Genomic DNA, 19,148 nt, shown 5'->3' with positions numbered 1-19,148 from the left:
TTATTTTGTGGCCTTAGTATGTTCACCTATGTTCCATCCAATGCATTGTGGACTGTGCACAAATGGGCAATAGGAGGGAATGGGTGGCCAAAAATTTTGGACATGGTGTCTAATTTTTCTACGGTCTCCTCTGTTGGTCATTTATTAGGAATTAGGAAACGCGGCTACCCTAGTTTAAAGACAAAAATCAGGCTACTTGTGTTTTCACCAATAGCAGCCCTTGTTTTCTTAGAGCTGATAGTGCTCATCGGAACTCACTTGCCCCCAAGACTTCAGAATGGATTTTTAGGCTTTTATTCACAGTCATCGTACAGGTGCAAGAAGGAGATGGAGAGTCGGACAGAAACAGCAACAGCTAGAGTACTGGGACCCAAACTAAAAACAGTTTGGGTCCCAGTTCGATGCATTTGGAGAACATGGTCCACAGGAGCCCAGACAGGACTGAGGCAGTTTCAGGGATGTGTCTATGGATGAGGCCAGAGCCAGGAAGATATAGACAAAGCCAGAGACACCAAGACCAGATAGGACTGGCCTATATTCAGGCTAAGGTCAGGGCAGGCAAAAGTAAGGGAAGGAGGCAAAACTTTAGTGATTAAATCTAGACAAAGGTCAGAGCAGGCAGAGATCAGAACAGTAAAATAAAGTCAGGCCAAGGAGCACAGAATTGCAGAAATCACTTTACTAAAACAGGCAGTGAATGCCTAAACTAGCTCCAGTAAGTAGAAGCAGACCTCCAATCAGACTGTTCCTAAGAAAAAGCCCAGGATCCTGCAAGCAGTCACGTGACCTCAGGTCAAAGTGCCTTCCCAGCTGCTCAGAAGTGTCCATGGTGGGCAATAAGAACCTTGTTATGATCAATGTCCAGGTTGTGACCCCCCTCACCATGTATCAGAACTGGACCTAAAGGCCCAGAAAAGGAAATTCCTGGTATGATCAATGCAATTGAGAACATGGAGATCCTGAGGTTCTTACGTCCTCACCAATTCAAAAGAAAACACCAGAAATTACCTTGGGGTAAACCCGCCTTTATTAAGTAACTTATAATTAAATATAAATTCACAGAACCAGGAAAAAACTTGTATGAAGCAGCAGTAGCAGTAATGTAAAAACTACATTGAGCCCCAGTTGTTGCCTTCCCGGGCAGGTCCAAAAGCAGATGAAGTTACCAAGGTTCATCAAGGTACCAATGAACGTGGATACAAACCTAAACATGATTTCACACTTCAACCATTGTACACACTGATCTCCCTGCATAATTTATCCTGAGATGAGCTGTATTGAATGACATTACCGGGTTTGTATAGACAGTGCAGTGGCTGCTAATTCACAGTCTTTAGCAGGTATCACAGATGGTTGTCTGTTCATGATGACTGGTATTTAGATTTTATGATTCCCATTTATGTAGATGCTGGCTCAGACAGGTATGTGGAACCTAACAGGTTTTGGATTTTATCTGGATGTCATTTTGCAAGATTATCATCTCATTTGCAATTTTGAATTAAATTTTGTCAATATCAAAGTTGGCAACATATGGGAAACAGAGAATATATTACTACTGGTCCCAGTAATGTAAACCCCTGATAAAGGCTGAAATCATCATCATTTATTTATATAGCGCCACTAATTCCACAGTGCGGTACAGAGAACTCATTCACATCAGTCCCTGCCCCATTGGAGGTTACAGTCTAAATTCCCTACTATAGACACACACTCACACACACACAGACAGAGAGGAAGACAGACAGAGAGAGAGAGACTAGGGTCAATTTTGATTGCAGCCAATTCACCTACCAGTGGGAGGAAACTGGAGCACCTGGAGGAAACCCATGCAAACACAGGGAGAACAAACTCCACACAGATAAGGCCATGGTCGGGAATTGAACTCATGACCCCAGTGCTGTGAGGCAGAAGTGCTAACCACTAGGCCACTGTGCTGCCCAAATAATGACTTCTACCTATTCTACATAGCGATCAATGTCAAGTAATATATAATATTTCAGCACTGACTTCATCTCGGAAAACTATTAATTTCCGTCACTATATATCTAAATCATACCTCTACGTGGCCCCCAAACATCCGTGTGTAACCAAAGGTCAATGTATTCTGCATCATTTACTTCCAGCTGATTCCGGATAAGACAGCTCTGAAGACATCTGGCCTGCATTGAATAGACAATTATAAATGCAATATCCGGGACATCTTTCATATTTAACATTTTACTACACAAAACCTGTTGGTGAATTAGACAATGATAACAAAGAACGTCTGGAAATGCAGGCTGACTTTTGTGCAAAGCAATAAGCCCATTATAACTGCATCATATTAATGTCTTATAGTGGTTAGCATCTCTGTCTCACAGCACTGGGGCCATGAGTTCGATTCCCAACCATGGCCTTATCTGTGCAGAGTTTGTATATTCTTATTCTGTTTGCGTGGGTTTCCTCCGGGTGCTCCGGTTTCCTCCCACACTGCTGGTAACACGTGTGTGTGTGTGTGTGTGTATGTTAGGGAATTTAGACTGTAAGCTCCAATGGGGCAGGGACTGATGTGAGTGACTTCTCTGTACAGCGCTGCGGAACTGGTGGCGCTATATAAATAAACGGTGATGATGATGATGTAAGTCCTGGAATATCTGTAAAATAAACCCTTCCCTAGTTTTCCCCTTTAAAGACAGGATTTTGAAGAACTCTTTATATAGCTGTCATCTCTTGAAACGTCATTCTAATAAAAATGCAAAGCTGTGATGTGTCCATAATATTCATCGACTCATCCAATTGAAGTGCCAAAACACACTCATCCATGTCATTTTCAGCTATTCCAATGAATATTCAGCCATGACTTCACATCGGCATGTCACAGTGTTTCTGGAAAATTCAATATTCTATACAGCAAAAAAAATAATTCTGTTTTGCACGTATGCAGCAATTGATGCAATTGTGGCAACCTTTAACTTTGTGCTGGACTTGGTAAAAATAAATTTTTGGTAAGTTGAGATGCCAGTTCTTGAAATTTTGTCTTCCGAAGTTCACTTTTAGCTGTAAAATGTACTTTTTGTGTACAGCTTTGAAATGCCTCTCCCCCTTCCCTTTCTTAGGAAGAGCTACATTCTTCAGCAGATCAGACAGAAGCATTTTGAACTTGACATTGTGGCCTGAATCATGAACCAACGTAAATGCTGATACATGCCATATTTTGCGCAAAATCGCACTGTGCTTGTCCAGATCCTTGGATACACCAGTGAACGCAGCAGCATTCAAATCATCTTGAGTGCAAAGGATGAAGTGAAGGACAGAGCATACGATTTCATGGGCAGAACGGGGAGGGGACTGAGCGTATGCACATAGTCAATGTACAGTAAGGGCGTGCCAAGCTTGAGTGCACGCAGCAGCGTCAATGTACAGTAAGGGCGTGCCAAGCTCGAGTGCACGCAGCAGCGTCAATGTACAGTAAGGGCGTGCCAAGCTCGAGTGCACGCAGCAGCGTCAATGTACAGTAAGGGCGTGCCAAGCTTGAGTGCACGCAGCAGCGTCAATGTACAGTAAGGGCGTGCCAAGCTCGAGTGCACGCAGCAGCATCTGATCCAAGCTTTGGCCATCACTAAGCTACGTGTTTATCTGTCCTATCACTTGCACAAGCTACAGGTCTGGCGTGAGTGCTAATCACTAGTGATGACGGCTGTGTATACTGTAAAAATGCATTTTATGTACAGTAGACATTCATAATATCCTAATAAATGTATTTTATGGATAGGAAAAAAATCATTTTTTAAATGTTTTAATGTTTTGTCATTATTGAGTATATTATTAACAGGTTACATTAATTGAATAGTTGTTTTTTTCCATATTTCACATATGTATTGGACGTATTCTGCATTGTATTGTCTGTTAGAGCAGAGCGGACCTAGACCCATATTCATGAACAGACTGCAACAATTATTTTTTTCTTTAATGTTTATAATTTATGTTTCTAATAGGCGCACTCTCCTGAGGGATCATTGATTCTTATTACACTACCTGTTTAAGCTTTGTTCACCCTGCGGTGAACATAGCAGAAACACAATGTAACGCAGGCGGAAGTGCACCACACGTGTGGCATTCCACAATCTGTTTTTGGATTTCCTTAATTATCGCTTAGGTAGTGCATTCTCTTGGAAGCCTCCTCTTTAGGGGTCCAAGAACAATGCCACTCTGATATTTGGGGTCCTAGCTCTAAGCAAACATCTAGCTAACATATTATGGGCCTGATTCATTAAGGATCTTGGGCCTGATTCATTAAGGATCTTAAATGAAGAGGATTCTTATTTCAGTCGCCTGGACAAAACCATGTTACATTGCAAGGGGTGCAAATGAGTGTTCTGTTTTGCACATAAGTTAAATACTGACTGTTTTTTCATGTAGCGCACAAATATCAACTTTAAATTTCAGTGTACAAATAAGCTATGAAGTATTTGTGTGCTACATGAAAAACAGTCAGTATTTAACTTATGTGCAAAACAGAACACTCATTTGCACCCCTTGCATTGTAACATGGTTTTGTCCAGGAGTCTTAAATATGAAGTTTCTCAAGTTAAGATCCTTAATGAATCAGGCCCATATTTTGTATTGGTAACGCGCATATGCTTCTCATTGAGGTTATTATACAGGCAGATGAACAGATGGCTGAGCACATATAAATGTCTTACTATCTACCTGAAACACTCTTGTCTGCAAGGTGCCAGTTTTACAAGCTGTTTAATCCATACATTATGTGCTCAGGGTGTTTTAACAAATTTCTCAGAAACATAGTGCAGGCTTTAACAACAGAACACAAGGTTAAGCTTAGAGACGCATAAAGCATAAATATATGGGGTTTTTTGATAATGCTTTCAGCCTCCGGATATCTTTGTTGCCAGGAACCAACAAGGTAAATAAAAGATATTTGCTTTTCTTAAAACAAAATTTCAGAATGATCTTTCAGCAGATGGTATGATTTCCAAGGTGCATTCTGTGCCTGTGACAAATTGTAAATGAAATTCACTTAATCAAACATCCATGACAAGTGTTTCATTAAAACGTAAAATCTTAGAAATATTTTCAATGAGATTTTAAAGCGTCTAAAGATTAAAAAAAGAGAGTAAAATAACATATTATTCTAATACTGGGTAAAAGGAAATATAATTAAGTGTTGTGATCTATTTTATTAGATATAAAAAGCAAGCATAGTTTTTATTTTATTTATTGATTGTTTTGTTACTATACTAACCTTTTGTATTTTAGTACCACTTAGTCTAATATACAAGTGCCTTAAAGGGGTTAAAAACCCCATGGGGTATATTTACTAAACTATGGGTTTGAAAAAGTGGAAATGTTGCCTATAGAAACCAATCAGATTCTAGTTATCATCACCATCTATTTATATATCGCTACTAATTCCGCAGTGCTGTACAGAGAACTCACATCAGTCCCTGCCCCATTGGAGCTTACAGTATAAATTCCCTAACATACATACACACAGACACACAGAGAGAGACTAAGGTCAATTTTGATAGCAGCCAATTAGCCTACCAATATGTTTTGGGAGTGTGGGAGGAAATCGGAGCACCCGGAGGAAACCCACGCAAACACGGGGAGAACATACAAACTCCACACAGATAAGGCCATGGTCGGGAATCAAACTCATGACCCCAGTGGTATGAGGCAGAAGTGCTAACCACTAAGCTACTATGACAGCTAGAATCTAATTGGTTGTTGTCAGGCTGGCCGTGAGAATGGACCCACCCTCTGGTATTGGTACTGCTACACCGGTAGGCACGGAGTCTAAACGTGCCCCTGTTTTTCACCAGGGAAACCCGAAAGGAGGTTTGGATTTTGCGGTAAAGACACGCAGGTCGCGGCCCTCCCAGGTAGCCACCAGAGAGGTAAAGAGGTAGGCGAAGTCGTACAATCCGGGTCGGCACCGTGCAGGAAAATAGATCAAGGGAGCAGGCAGAGGCGAAGTCAGGGTAACTGAGGTCAATCAGAAGATCCAATAAGTCCGCAGGAAATTCCAAAAGAAGAGTCAGGCAAGCCGGGTCAATACCTTAGAACAGTCAGGAGCAGAAAGATAGGTGGTTGGAGCTGGAGCACAGGGGAGACCTTGATACTCTGGCACCCTTCTAGTGCCAGAGTCTCCCTTATATAGAGAAGGTGATGCCTCATTGGTGGCAGCAGGATCGGCGGTCAGAATCAGCTGACCGCCAACAGAAAGCAGAGCCAAGTGTCCCTTTTCCTAGCAACGAGGACGCCGCGGCTCTGCGCATGCGCTGGCAACTGCTGGGCATAGACGCTTCCCATTGTCTAGCATCGGGAGGTGAGGAGGCAGGCGCCCGTGCCCAGCAGTTACTGACAGTGCAGGGACGGCGGCTGACAGTTGCTATAGGCAACATCTCCACTTTTTTAAACACGCTGTTTAGTAAATATACCCCCAAGTGTGAAACAGCCGATCTAGGAGACTGACAGGAAATTCTGAAGCAGGTGGAATCCCTGGCTAGAGAGGGTTGGACGTGATTGGATGTGAGTGTCACATGATCGGATAGCATCCAATTAAGATGAGCCCCCTCCGTAATTACACCGTAAGTGTGGCTGAAAAAAGACACATTTGGGCTTATTCAGAGGTGGACACTTGTGCACTCAGAACGTACATAGGGAAAAAGTTTTTTTTAAAAGTGTCTACGTGTAAGTATTCAGTCAGAGTCATCTCAAGGTGTGTCCAGATGAAACACAGTAGCATTTGTACCAGGTGTACATCAGCCATAGCATGTGTGCATACTTACTTATAGTAGCATGTAGAAAGCATAGTCATAGCATAGAGATGTTGCTTGACTGTGTTAGTGGTAAATGTTAAAGTCACATTGCCCTATTTGCACACCAAATAAAATGTAATTAAGTGTCTTATACACAAGAGAGAATATTGTCTTGATAATTATTAATAAATGTGAAAATGTGCATTTTCCACACCCAATGTTATTACATACAAACACAAATTAAATTAAATACAAACATATGTTGTTTTTCCCCTTAATATGAAACAGGAGTCCTCTTTTCTGCAGTTTTCCTCATGGAAATATCAAATGAGTTATGCGAATAAATGGCCTTGCCCTGATATAGTATAGCCACAACTATGACTTAGGTACTGAAGAGGTCAATATACAATCAGCCAATCATAAGCAGCTAGCTCGTAGCTATCTGCACCTGTCCATCAGTACCTGCAAGAGATACAACTCCTAGAAGGCATATCTATGGGTGAGTACACATGTAATTGTGTAGCAATTACACAATGTCAGCCAAAGATCCAGCTGACACAAGTCATCGATACTCAATAAATTATGCATGGACAGAAAAGCCCTGCGCCATGGACATAAAAGCCCTGCCCCATGGCATAACACCAGGCAGGAAAGCCGATGTATGACTTCACATCAGCAGAAAAGTAGATGCATGACATCACATCTGTAGCAAAAGCCCATGTATGACATCACATCAGATGATAAGTGAATGCATGACATCACTTCAGAAGAAAAGCCAATGTATGACATCATATCAGATGATAAGTGAATGCATGACATCACTTCAGAAGAAAAGCCAATGTATGACATCACATCAGATGATAAGTGAATGCATGACATCACATCAGGAGAAAGGTATTTTGCTAAAGGGTCATGGGAACATTTATAAGCCGATAGATTAAAGTCATCTGAAGGCAGAAAACCCTCCAGCAAACTCCACCCATAATGTAAAATGTAGTTCTCTGTTAAAACCTATTGACGTGGCAATCTATCAAATCACTACACCCACTGAATGACAGATCAGCGACAGTGGCCACACATACAGTTATCATACAATACGTATGCCAGTTCGTTAGCCAGTCAAGATCTGATCAATTTGGTTGAATTGATCAAACTGACCAATAAAAATTGCAGTGTGATGTGAATGAGTTCTCTGTACTGCGCTGCGGAGTTAGTGACGCTATATAAAGAAATAGATGATGATGATGATGACACTTTATGCTTTCTTTCAAGGTAAAAATTGGGTTTCCTTATAGGTTTATCATGTGAGTATTAAGTAATTATAAACCAGCACATCAAAATTGCAAGTGCCATGCTATGTGTTTGTTTAATGTCAAATTACACATCATTCAATAACTTAAGTCCAACAGTGCTCCCACTGTCCAAATTCACAAGGAGAATCATTCTAAAAAACAGTACAAAACAAAAAACAAACACTTCCAGCGGGTATAGGTCTTGTAGGGTTCCCCCCGGACCCTGTACTTTATTACAATGACCCCACTGGATACAAACGAGGAGCTGCCATTTCCTTAACCCAGGAGGTACAGAGGTACAGAGGTACGGAGGCACTGGGTTGGATTTGAACAGTTGTCAGTATGGAGTGTGCACCGAAATCATCTGATGGGGTCACTGTGGCAATTGTCCATTAGCGCACAGTAGAGAACCTCCTAGAATTACCCAGGGCAGGGGACTTCCTTAGGGGGAAACTCAATGCTTAGTGACTGCTCGATAGAAATATAACTTCAGTCATTTGGAAATAAGAGCGCTGCGGTTTATTATACCCAGGGATTTGTGTCCTTTTCCTGTAATACTGACAATAACTTAGTGGTTGGGAGAGGAATGACTCAGAATGTCCAAGACATTTAATCTGCTCAACACATCTATTTTTAATTGACTAATTTGTATGGAGATGATGTCATTGAAAATATAGATGGCTCAGCGTAAATGTTAGCATCAGCCCAGTAAATGCCAGAATATGTTCCTGTACTCTTGTATAAATCAGTTTTTATTAATGACATGCACTCCGTGCACTACGCTTCAATGCTGCGGATGGTCCTGGGCAAATCACACACGTTAGAAGGTTGAGGCAGAGCAGCCTCTTAACATTCAGATCAGCCCTACTTGGCTCTGCAAAAAAATAGAACAAAGAAACATATGCAAGAATTACACTGTTTCCAGGAACATACTTGTTTCAAATTCAGCTGCCAAACCAAGGAGTTTTGCATTCTTATCTGCGTTTATATATTTTATTGTGAAATAAATGATGGGCTCTCTTTATTTTCAAGTGTATAAAAAAAGCTTTTAAGATTATACCATCCATCCATATTTTACTACTATAGATAGATACGTAGGTACGTACGTACGTGCACAGATACATATACACATACATTCATTCACACATACATACACACATACATAAATATATACATACATGCATTTAAGGAATACACCTAGGCAGTCAAAGACCTCCACCTATTCCTCTGCCAGTCACTGTGCTCATTGATTGCATTAGGGATCACATAGAGATATCAATCACCTGCACTTCCTCCTATCGGAAGTTGGAATAATGAAAGTTTTATGCTTTTTGTACCTTCCTCTAGACCACAGACAAAATTAAAAGGAGGAGGGGGATAAGCATGTTTTCTATAAAATTATCAGATATGCGTTGGTCTTATGACGTCTTTGCCTCCAAGTCAGAAAACCTAAATGTATTAGATTTTTGCTTGAAGGCTGTCATTTAATAATTCGACAGATCATATCTCTGGCCTTCACTGGTGAAACAAGTTGGATGTATGCCAGGGGTATAACTACTATCTTACTGTAGTGTGCAGCTGCTATGGGGCCCCCAGCTGCGGGGCCTGCCACCCCTGTCAAAGCCCCACGCAGCAGAAGTGGCAGATTATTTCTCCCCTTGTTTGATTTACTGAAGCTCCCTTTAGTGATCATGCCATGGCTGTGATTGGTTAACAGTTAATAGTCTGTCCCTATTGGTTACTTTAACAGCAGCCATGGACTGGTCAGTAGAGGGAGCTTCAGCAAGTCAGAGGAGATTAGAATTTGTCTGTTTCATGTACATGGGACCCCTTACAAAATGTTGCTATATACAAATGTCTAGTTATGCCCCTGTATGAGAGGTGTGTTTGACACCACCACCTTTCTGTATCACTTACTGTCTCCTGTTAATAATGTTTAGTTGCTTAGATTGGAAACTTGTTGGTGTAGCTATTCCCACTTCAACTACACATGGAAATTCAGGAGCTGATTGAGCTGAAATAGTTTTTGCTACTATTAACCTATGGCTGAAGTTTATTCTATACCGGTCCATTTCATCCCAAGTGTGTCTTTGTGGCCACTTTGAAGAGTGAATGCAATAGTTGCCCTTCTCAAACACACTTCAACAACATCTCGGTGGCATAGTGGTTAGCACTTCTGCCGCACAGCACTGGGGTCATGAGTTTGATTCCCAACCATGGCCTTATCTGTGTGGAGTTTGTATGTTCTCCCCGTGTTTGCGTGGGTTTCCTCCGAGCGCTGTGGTTTCCTCCCACACTCAAAAAACATACTAGTAGGTTAATTGGCTGCTATCAAATTGACCCTAGTCTCCGTCTGTGAGTGTATGTTAGCAAATTTAGACTGTAAGCTTCATTGGGGCAGGGACTGATATGAGTTCTCTGTACAATGCTGTGGAATTAGTGGCGCTATATAAATAGCTGATGATGATGATCTCATGAGCATAGGAAAAGTGGCAGAATTAAAAATGGTGACAAAAAATAATTTAAAAAAAGGTATCAGTAACATTTTCTGAAACATGGATAAAAGAAATGTTGCTATAGTTCCTATTTAGGAGTATTGTACTGTATATGGTAAATATGTTGCTTCCATAATTCCCATTCTCTACTACTGGAATTAGTAGTACACCGCTCCGTTCATACACCAGTCATGCATGAAGTATAAGGATTTTATTCTTGGCAGTAAAATGAATTGCCAATTAAAGTTGCCATATTGGATTTGAAATGTTTTCCATCAAGATGCATAGATAATTAAACCTCATGTCAACTAAAATAAAAGACTTGAGTGCCTAGATTTATCTTCTGCATTGACATCTGGCACATTAAGAAAATAAAGCTTGTGATGGGTTGTCATATTATCAAAAAGGGTGTGAACCTCATTAGACTTCCTGTTTTCTGTACTATAGCAGAAGACACTGTAATCCTACAATATCATTGCTATCCATTTGAAAATGTGTAGGGTGTGAATTACCTTGAAGAAATAGGAGTGTGTATGTGCTTAAATGTATTGAATATTACTTCTCCTCATTTCCTCTAAATTCCTTCTATTTATACTAAAATGTTGAGTCCCAAGCATGTCTGAGTGGCGGGGAGGGGTCGGAGGAAAAATGGGAATGTTATAAAATATGTTTTTAAAATGCAAAAAAACTTAGTGGAAGCCCTGAAAACATTCATTATGGATATTGGCTGCTGTAAAATGAGAATATTATAGCTTAGTAAATTGTAACTACTTTATCCAAACCAGGACCTCAAGAAAAATCGTTTTATTTAACTCTGTCTGGATTTGGGTTACTGCTTAGATTTTATATAAATAATTATTACATAGGACAAGACAACATATATTATTATTACCATTATTATTATTATTATTATTATTATTATTATTATCATCATGTATTTATATAGGTCCAGACAACATATTTAATATTCTTTATAATTAACATTTATTTATATAGTATCAGCATGCTCTGCAGAACTTTGCAATTGGGGATAATCACAGTAATAAAACAGGACAGGGTAGTATCAGACAGACAAAACTGTAAGAGGGCTCTGCTCAGGGAAAATAGGAAACTTGCCACTTATTGCATTTTAGTTCAGCCAGATAGCAATAGTAAATAGGCTTGGTGCTAGATTTACTAAACTGCGGGTTTGAAAAAGTGGAGATGTTGCCTATAGCAACCAATCAGATTCTAGCTGTCATGTTGTAGAATGTACTAAATAAAGGACAACTAGAATCTGATTGGTTGCTATAGGCAACATCTCCACGTTTTCAATCCTGCTGTTTAGTAAATATACCCCTTAGTGTGAGTATGTGATCCATTTAGGGTTCAGAACGTAGTTGTTGTATAGAAAGTGATTAAATTTAGGTGTGAGTGAATTTTTTTTAGTGTGGGGATGAAGATGGCTCTAGAATTTGGTAATTTTCCCTAAAGAGATGGCTTGAAGGTTTGGAGGCTAGGGGAAAGTCTGGTTGTATGAGAGAGGGAATTTCACAGTAGGTGCAGTCCAAAAAAAGTCCTGTAACCGGGAATGGGAACAGGTAATGAGTGTGGATGAGAGGCGCAGATCTTGGGCAGAGCAGTGACTAGTTTGATTAGTGATTAGTGGTGATTTGTATGTACAGAGTTCAACTTATCACATCCATCTCTTTATCCATCCATCCATCCATCCATCTATCTATCTATATCTCACCTTGAAGTATTCAGGGTCCACCAGCAAATCCTACTGCAAGATCCCATTGCAAAATAAAAAAGTATAAATATTTTATGTAACAGACTTATCTAATACATAAAAAACTGTAATCGATTATACAGGCCTACTTATTTAATGATGTAATATTAATACATTTACTTTTTCATATATGTGGCTCACAGTATGGGGTTTTGGGACAGACCGTAAGTAAATAAAGTAGAAAAAAAACTGATTGCAAAGTATTAATCTTAAAAGTGAACTGTGCTTGAGACCCAAACCACATAGCTAATAATGCTTTCTACAATCAGGGATCATTCAGCAAGGGATTTCTAGAGAACTATTTTTGCATTACACACACATGGACACATTGTTATTGGTATAACTATAGACAAGGTTGCTACTGTACCAACATTACAAAGTGTTTATAGTATAATCAGCAGGGTATAATATATATAAATAGATTATGAATGCTTAGGCCCTTAGGAAAGATGATGTAAATTAGAGTCACAAAAATCTATGTTGTGGCACAAAATATTATTTGGCTCACAAATGTAATAATGTGAGATTGACAAAATAATCAGACCTACAAAACTGGTGCTGTAGATTAAATAGGTATAGAGTAAAGATATATACTTCAGGCTTGATTTACAGTTAAATGTAACATTTTGTCCCCTAGCGTACAGATGCGTCCTGCGCAAAAATATGATGGTCGTCATCGTCAACTCAGAAACTAGCACCATGCCTATGGGAGGCAAACAAGAAACTCCTCCTAAAAGGTGTACACTATATGGACAAAAGTATTCAGACGCTTGACCATTACACCAACAGGGACAGTAATGACATTGTATTCAGATACATATACTTTAATATGGAGTTGGTCTCTCTTTTGCAGTGATAACAGCTTCCACTCTTCTTGGAAGGCTTTCCACAAGATGTTGGAGTGTTTCTGTGGGAATTTTTACCCATTCATTCTGTAGAGCATTTATGACGTCAGGCACTGATGTTGGATGAGAAGGTCTGGCTCGCAATCTCCGTTCCAGTTCATCCCAAAGGTGTTTCATGGGGTTGAGGTCAGGGCTCTGTGCAGACCAGCCAAGTTCTTCCACACCAAACTCATCAAACCATGTCTTTGTAGCCCTTGCTTTGTGCACTGGGGTACAGTCATGTTGGAATAGAAAAGGGCCTTCCCCAAACTGTTGCCACAAAGTTGGAAGCATAGCATTGTCCAAAATGACTGGGTATGTTGAAGCATTAAGATTTCCCTTCACTGGAGATAAGGGGCCTAACCCAAACCTTGAAAAATAGTCCCATACCCCAATTATCCCTCCTCCACCAGACTTCACAGTTGGCATAATGCAGTCGGGCAGGTAACGTTCTCCTGGAATCCGCCAAACCCAAACTCACACATCTGACTGCCAAACAGAGAAGCGTGATTTGTCAATCCACAGAAAACTTTTCCACTGCTCCACAGTTCAGTATTGATGTGACCCCGCTCTGTGATTTTACGTGGTCTTACTCCTCGTGGCTGAGTTGTTGTTGTTCCTAAACGTTTCTACTTTTTAGCCAGCAGGGATGAAATTTCACGAATCGACTTATTGCTAAGGTGGCATCCTATCACAGTGCCACGCTTGAAGTCACTGAGCTCTTCGGAACGATCCATTTTGTATCACAAATGGAGACTACATGGCTAGGCGCTTCATTTTATACACCTCTGGCAATGGGTCTGATTGAAACACCTTAATTCAATAATTAACAGGTGTGGCCAAATACTTTTGTCCATATAGTGTGTTGAACTTACACGTGAACACACCCAATCCGTTTCTCCAAGTACAAGTGGGTGCAAATATAACATATGTTCAACTGAAACCATGGGCGACAAACCATGCGACAATTTTTTTTTACACTATACAAATTTTTACATGGCACAATACTCTAAATCAGGACCTTTGTGCTAAAGAACAAATTAATTTTTTCTGCAGTTAGGCTAGGTACACACTACACGTTTTTCAGACAATTATCGGGCCAATCTCACGACAAATGACCCGATATCGAATCAGTGTGTACGCTCCCACGTTGAACGATTTATATTAGCACATCGCATTGTTTCATTTGATTTTCGAACCAAACTAAAAATGACGTTCAACGATGAAACGATGTTGTTCCAATTCTGCAGTGTGTACCGGCAGTATTCATAGATCTCTATGGAGTGTGCAGAGTCACAATCTTTTCAGCCGATGATTATGACAGATGAGAAGCACAGATCTGAGGGTAAATCTTGTAAAACCTGTTTATTGTGCACATAAGAATCAGCATGCTGCTCAGGACTTTTTTTTATTTTTATTTTTTTTTAGTCGTTGTTAAAATTGTTAACTATATCGCATCAGGAGAAATTTTCTGCAGTGTGTACCCTGCCTTACTCCACGTAAACAATTTGGTGGGGGAAAAACTATGTTTGTCTTGAAATGCAATTCCTCAATTTTTACTTAAAAAATATTTTTTTATACATGTATATAACATATTTTATTTTACTGCACATTAAAATATATTGAGAAGTTTGTTAAAAAAACTTAAAGGAGACATTTAACATATTTTTGGGCATTTATATTTCTGTCCTATATAACCAGTTATCTAAAAAAGGAGCAAACAAACATGCACTCAGGATACAGTATAATGTATAGGGATGGGCTACAGAACAATATGGCTTCAGTTGTTTGCGTCATTCATCTTTGCAAGGAACAATTTATTATTTAATAGAAAACAATCTCCCAGCAATGCAAAAAAATATTCTCACACATTCCGTGTCTGTCCAGTGCTCTTCATCCTTACCCGATGCTACTGAAGGACTTCACAGTAACACCTCTGTGAAAACACCTGTAGAGAGACATAGCCAAGGCGGATCGTCAAATGAAAGTAGATATATCGAGGTTATGTTTCACTGCTAATCCTCTCCACTCCCACCGGCACCTATTGTTCCTCAGTTGACCTTATTAGCTCCTTTCATAATGTTGTTCACCTTTTATCCCAGCTATTCTACACCTTACAGTTACTAAATTGAAAAGAAAAGGAAGCTGCGATCCAGGTGCAGGTTAAATATACTTAGACAGCTGGACTCAGTGTTGGTTAAAGTTCATTAAAAAGACTGTCCTCAATAAAGGACAATGTAGGTGTCATTATTTACTGTGTATGTAATTGTCACAATAAAACAATGATTTCTGGAAGCTTAATGCGGAAGTTCTTCCAGTCTGGATACTCATTGCTCATGTGTCTTTTAATCTTTAACTTTATAGTACGCGTTATATTTATATGCTTTTGTGGATGTTTTTGTAGCTTTGTACTTATAACAGAACCTATTATCAGTTAATTTATCTGTAAGGTGTCATGGGTGCTATGAAACATAAGCAGATGTGGCGGAGGGTTTTGGTGCACCGAGTAGGAGGGGGTAGCGTTACCATGGTTGTGCTCCCTAGTTCCGCCCCAACTCTTCCCCGGCATGCCCATAGGGGGCAGTCATACAAAGTGACCAATAGGAGGCAACTATGGAGGAAAAAAAGGAAATGCTGAACTCTATATTTGCCTTATTACATAGAACCCAATTGAATGCGGGCTCAAGTTTTCCCTTGTTGCCTTCCAAATGGAAAAAGATCTCCATTCTGTGCCATATAGGCTCTCCTCACATGAAGGGTTATAGGAACCAGGGGGGCAGAGGGAGCAGTTGCCCCCCCCCTCACACACTTCCCACATGATTTCTGCTGGCTGGGCAAAGACTGTGTTTTGCTGCCCCCCATGAACTTCTACACAAAAGCCTTCATACTACTTTCTGAAGTCATAGAATAAACTTGTTATACTTTTTTAAATGATAGATTGTCTTATTATAACTACCAAATGTTCTTTAATATAGATTGCCTTAGTATAGATTTAATACAGATTGATTGATTTGTTTATCTAAGTGTTCCGTTCATAAACATTAAATAAATAACTCATATTGATGATGAACACCTATTCACTTTATTTTTACCCTGAATTCTGTGCAGTCCGTCCAGTGACAAACATGTGATATATCAATTTGAATTTATAGCACGTACCATAACCAGTGAGGCAGTGACTATAGATTTAAAAATACTCCTAATCAAATGAGATTAGGCTGATAAAAAACTGAATAAACACTAGGTTAATGACTTTGAAAAATGTACATTTTTAAGATGAATATTTAATTTATCTATATTTCTATCAGCTATTGTACTAATTGGTAGTTAATATTAATAATAATATTTATTTAATAATGTATAAATACATTTTTATAGTAAACTAAACAATGAAACTGGGGTTGGCCAACCCCTGAAACACTGACAAAAAATTAAAATAGGATTGTGAATCTTTGCATATCTACAGTCATTGTTACAACTGTCGTAAAACGAGATACCGATGAGATACATACCCTATAGTAGTCCTTGGCCATTTGCCACTCCATGAATATAATTATTCCTACGCCCTTGCTCATAGGTAGTAATAATAATTTATATGACATGGAAAGGACTGAAAAAATGCAGACAACATTTCCTTGCAGTCTCCTCTATACAGTTTCATTGCTACCCAGGGGTGGATATAGGCAGCACATAAGTGATCAGTAGTGTGGATGAGCTCTTATATTTGCCTGTCCCCAAGCAACAAACTGCTAAATTCCTTCTTTGCACCCTTGACACATTCTATTTATTTGCTCCAACAAATGAAGATGAAGTATCTACCTTCTTCTTCTGTCACTCTACTACCGTGGTACCTGTCCATGGAAACCTATTCCTCACAAAGTCGTTGTCATCTGTGGTCATCCCAACCTTAACTAACATCTGTAACCTGTCCCTTTCCACTGGCATCTTTACATCAGTATTGAAGGATACAGTTATTAATCCTGTTCTGCAAACATAAAAGATATTTCTCAGATTACTATCCCAACTCCCAACATCCTCCAAGCTCCATGAGGGGCCTTGCCGACACTAGCCCCACATGTTTCCTTTCCTCACACAACTTACTGGACCCTCTTCAGTCAGACTTTCTTTACCAGCCCTTCACAGAGACTGCACTGAGTATATGTGATGACTGCTGACTCTAAAGGAGACTACTCGCTTCTAACTCTCCTTAACCTCTGTTACATTGAACAATAACTCACTTCTCATACAAATATTGCATTCCCCAGGTCTTCAGGTCACTGTCCTATATATTGATTATCATCCTAGTTATCAATCCACTCTCTCAATGTTCATTTCTTTGAATCAACATTCTCTCCACTTCATCTATCAGATGCAGTGCTACAAGGATCAAGCTAAGTTATCTATCTATTTCATCTCTATCTATTCCACATCTCTTGTATAACTAATAAGATCCTTTAGGGTTATCCTCTCTGTGATGATGACACCCAGATTGATGTATCTTCTCAGGGATATTTCATGATCTGTGTTGGCCCACATTACTTACTGTCTTTCTCTCATGTCATTTTGGATGTCCTCTCACCACCTCAAATTTAATATTTTAAAAAAACTGGTCCTTCCAAGAAGCTATTTATCTGATATCCCTATTTCTGTTGACAACATGACAATAAACTTTACCCTCATGCTGGCTGCCTAGGTGTTCCATAGCTCATATCCAATCCTGATCGAATGTCTGTTACATGCAGCTAAGAAACATCTCCAGAACATGCATGTACCTTATGTGAGCCTGATTCAGGGCCTAATTCAGAGTGGAACACAAGTGTAAAAGTATCTTGCAACTGAAAAAGTTGAATGCAAAAGTATGCGTATGTACGCCATATTCAGCGTTGATGATGCGCCCAGGACTGAATGAGTAACACATGTCTCCACTTGGCAGTAGACTCACCCCTCTGTCTCTTTTGTCCAACTTTCAAACACGTACAAAATCCTTATATTTTATATGTTGCAAATGCAATTGCTATGACGCATCATTTAGATAATGCAGCAGGAACAACTTCCTGACATACCAACAACGGTTCACTAGTTTGTATATTCATCATCATCATTCACCACTTACACCTGTCCCTAACCACCGGCAAATAAAACCACTTTTTCAGCCGTATCTGCAACTATGTCACAGTCTACCGCCAAACGCGCAAATTGCTGGAATCAGCTTTGCTGTACATTGCCACCATTAGAGCACCCCTTCCCTCCCCCACAACGCTTCTTCAGGCATAAGGAATCGTAAGTGACAAAAAGTCAGAGGCCTGAATAGCCAGACGTTCACTTTCTGAGCATGTGCAGTGTGTAAGACTTCAAAGATATGTTACACAAATGGACGTACATCTCATGAATCAGGTCCATCAGTCACATTGACTATTGTAATTCACTTCTTACTGTTCTTCCCTCAACCCTACAATCTATTTTGAATACAGATACTACTGCCCTGTTCTACCAGTCCATACATTGGTTGTCGGTACTTAATCGAATTCAATATAAAATACTTCTACTAACAAACAAAGCCATTGACAAAGCTGCACCAACATACTCTGTATCTCTGTGCTTGTCTCAAAATATCGTCCAACTCAATCTATCCGCTCTGTCCAAGATCAGTGCCTCTCATCCTCACTCACGACCTGCTCCCATTCCCTGTTACTAGACTTTTGTTGATTGTACCCACTCTGGAATTAGCTCCCTCATACATCAAGGGCCTGAGGCATTAAGGAGAGTAAAGCACCTGGGCAAAACCATGTTGCATTGGAGGGAGAGCTAAATTTAAAATGTGAGGACAGATTTATAGTTGGGGTAGGGCATGCCCTAGATCAACTTTAAATTTCAGTGTAAAAATAAAGCTATCAAGTATTTGTGTGCTACATGAAAAAACAGCCAGTATTTAACTTATGTGCAAA

The 19,148-nt window shown here is 39.7% G+C and overlaps 1 protein-coding gene across 1 annotated transcript in view; it reads right to left on the bottom strand.

The window, feature by feature from the left end:
• Positions 1–8,207: 8,207 nt before the first annotated feature.
• The window catches only part of KIAA0586 (KIAA0586 ortholog), a 170,600-nt gene continuing 159,659 nt past the window's right edge, over positions 8,208–19,148 (bottom strand). The window contains exon 32 of the mRNA XM_075192980.1: positions 8,208–8,927. The gene's annotated coding sequence lies outside the window, so the exon portion shown is untranslated. The remainder of the gene's footprint in view (positions 8,928–19,148) is intronic.

This window comes from Mixophyes fleayi, chromosome 12 (assembly GCF_038048845.1).
Source record: "Mixophyes fleayi isolate aMixFle1 chromosome 12, aMixFle1.hap1, whole genome shotgun sequence".
Classification (NCBI taxonomy): domain Eukaryota; kingdom Metazoa; phylum Chordata; class Amphibia; order Anura; family Limnodynastidae; genus Mixophyes; species Mixophyes fleayi.
This window is presented reverse-complemented; position numbering and strand designations above follow the sequence as displayed.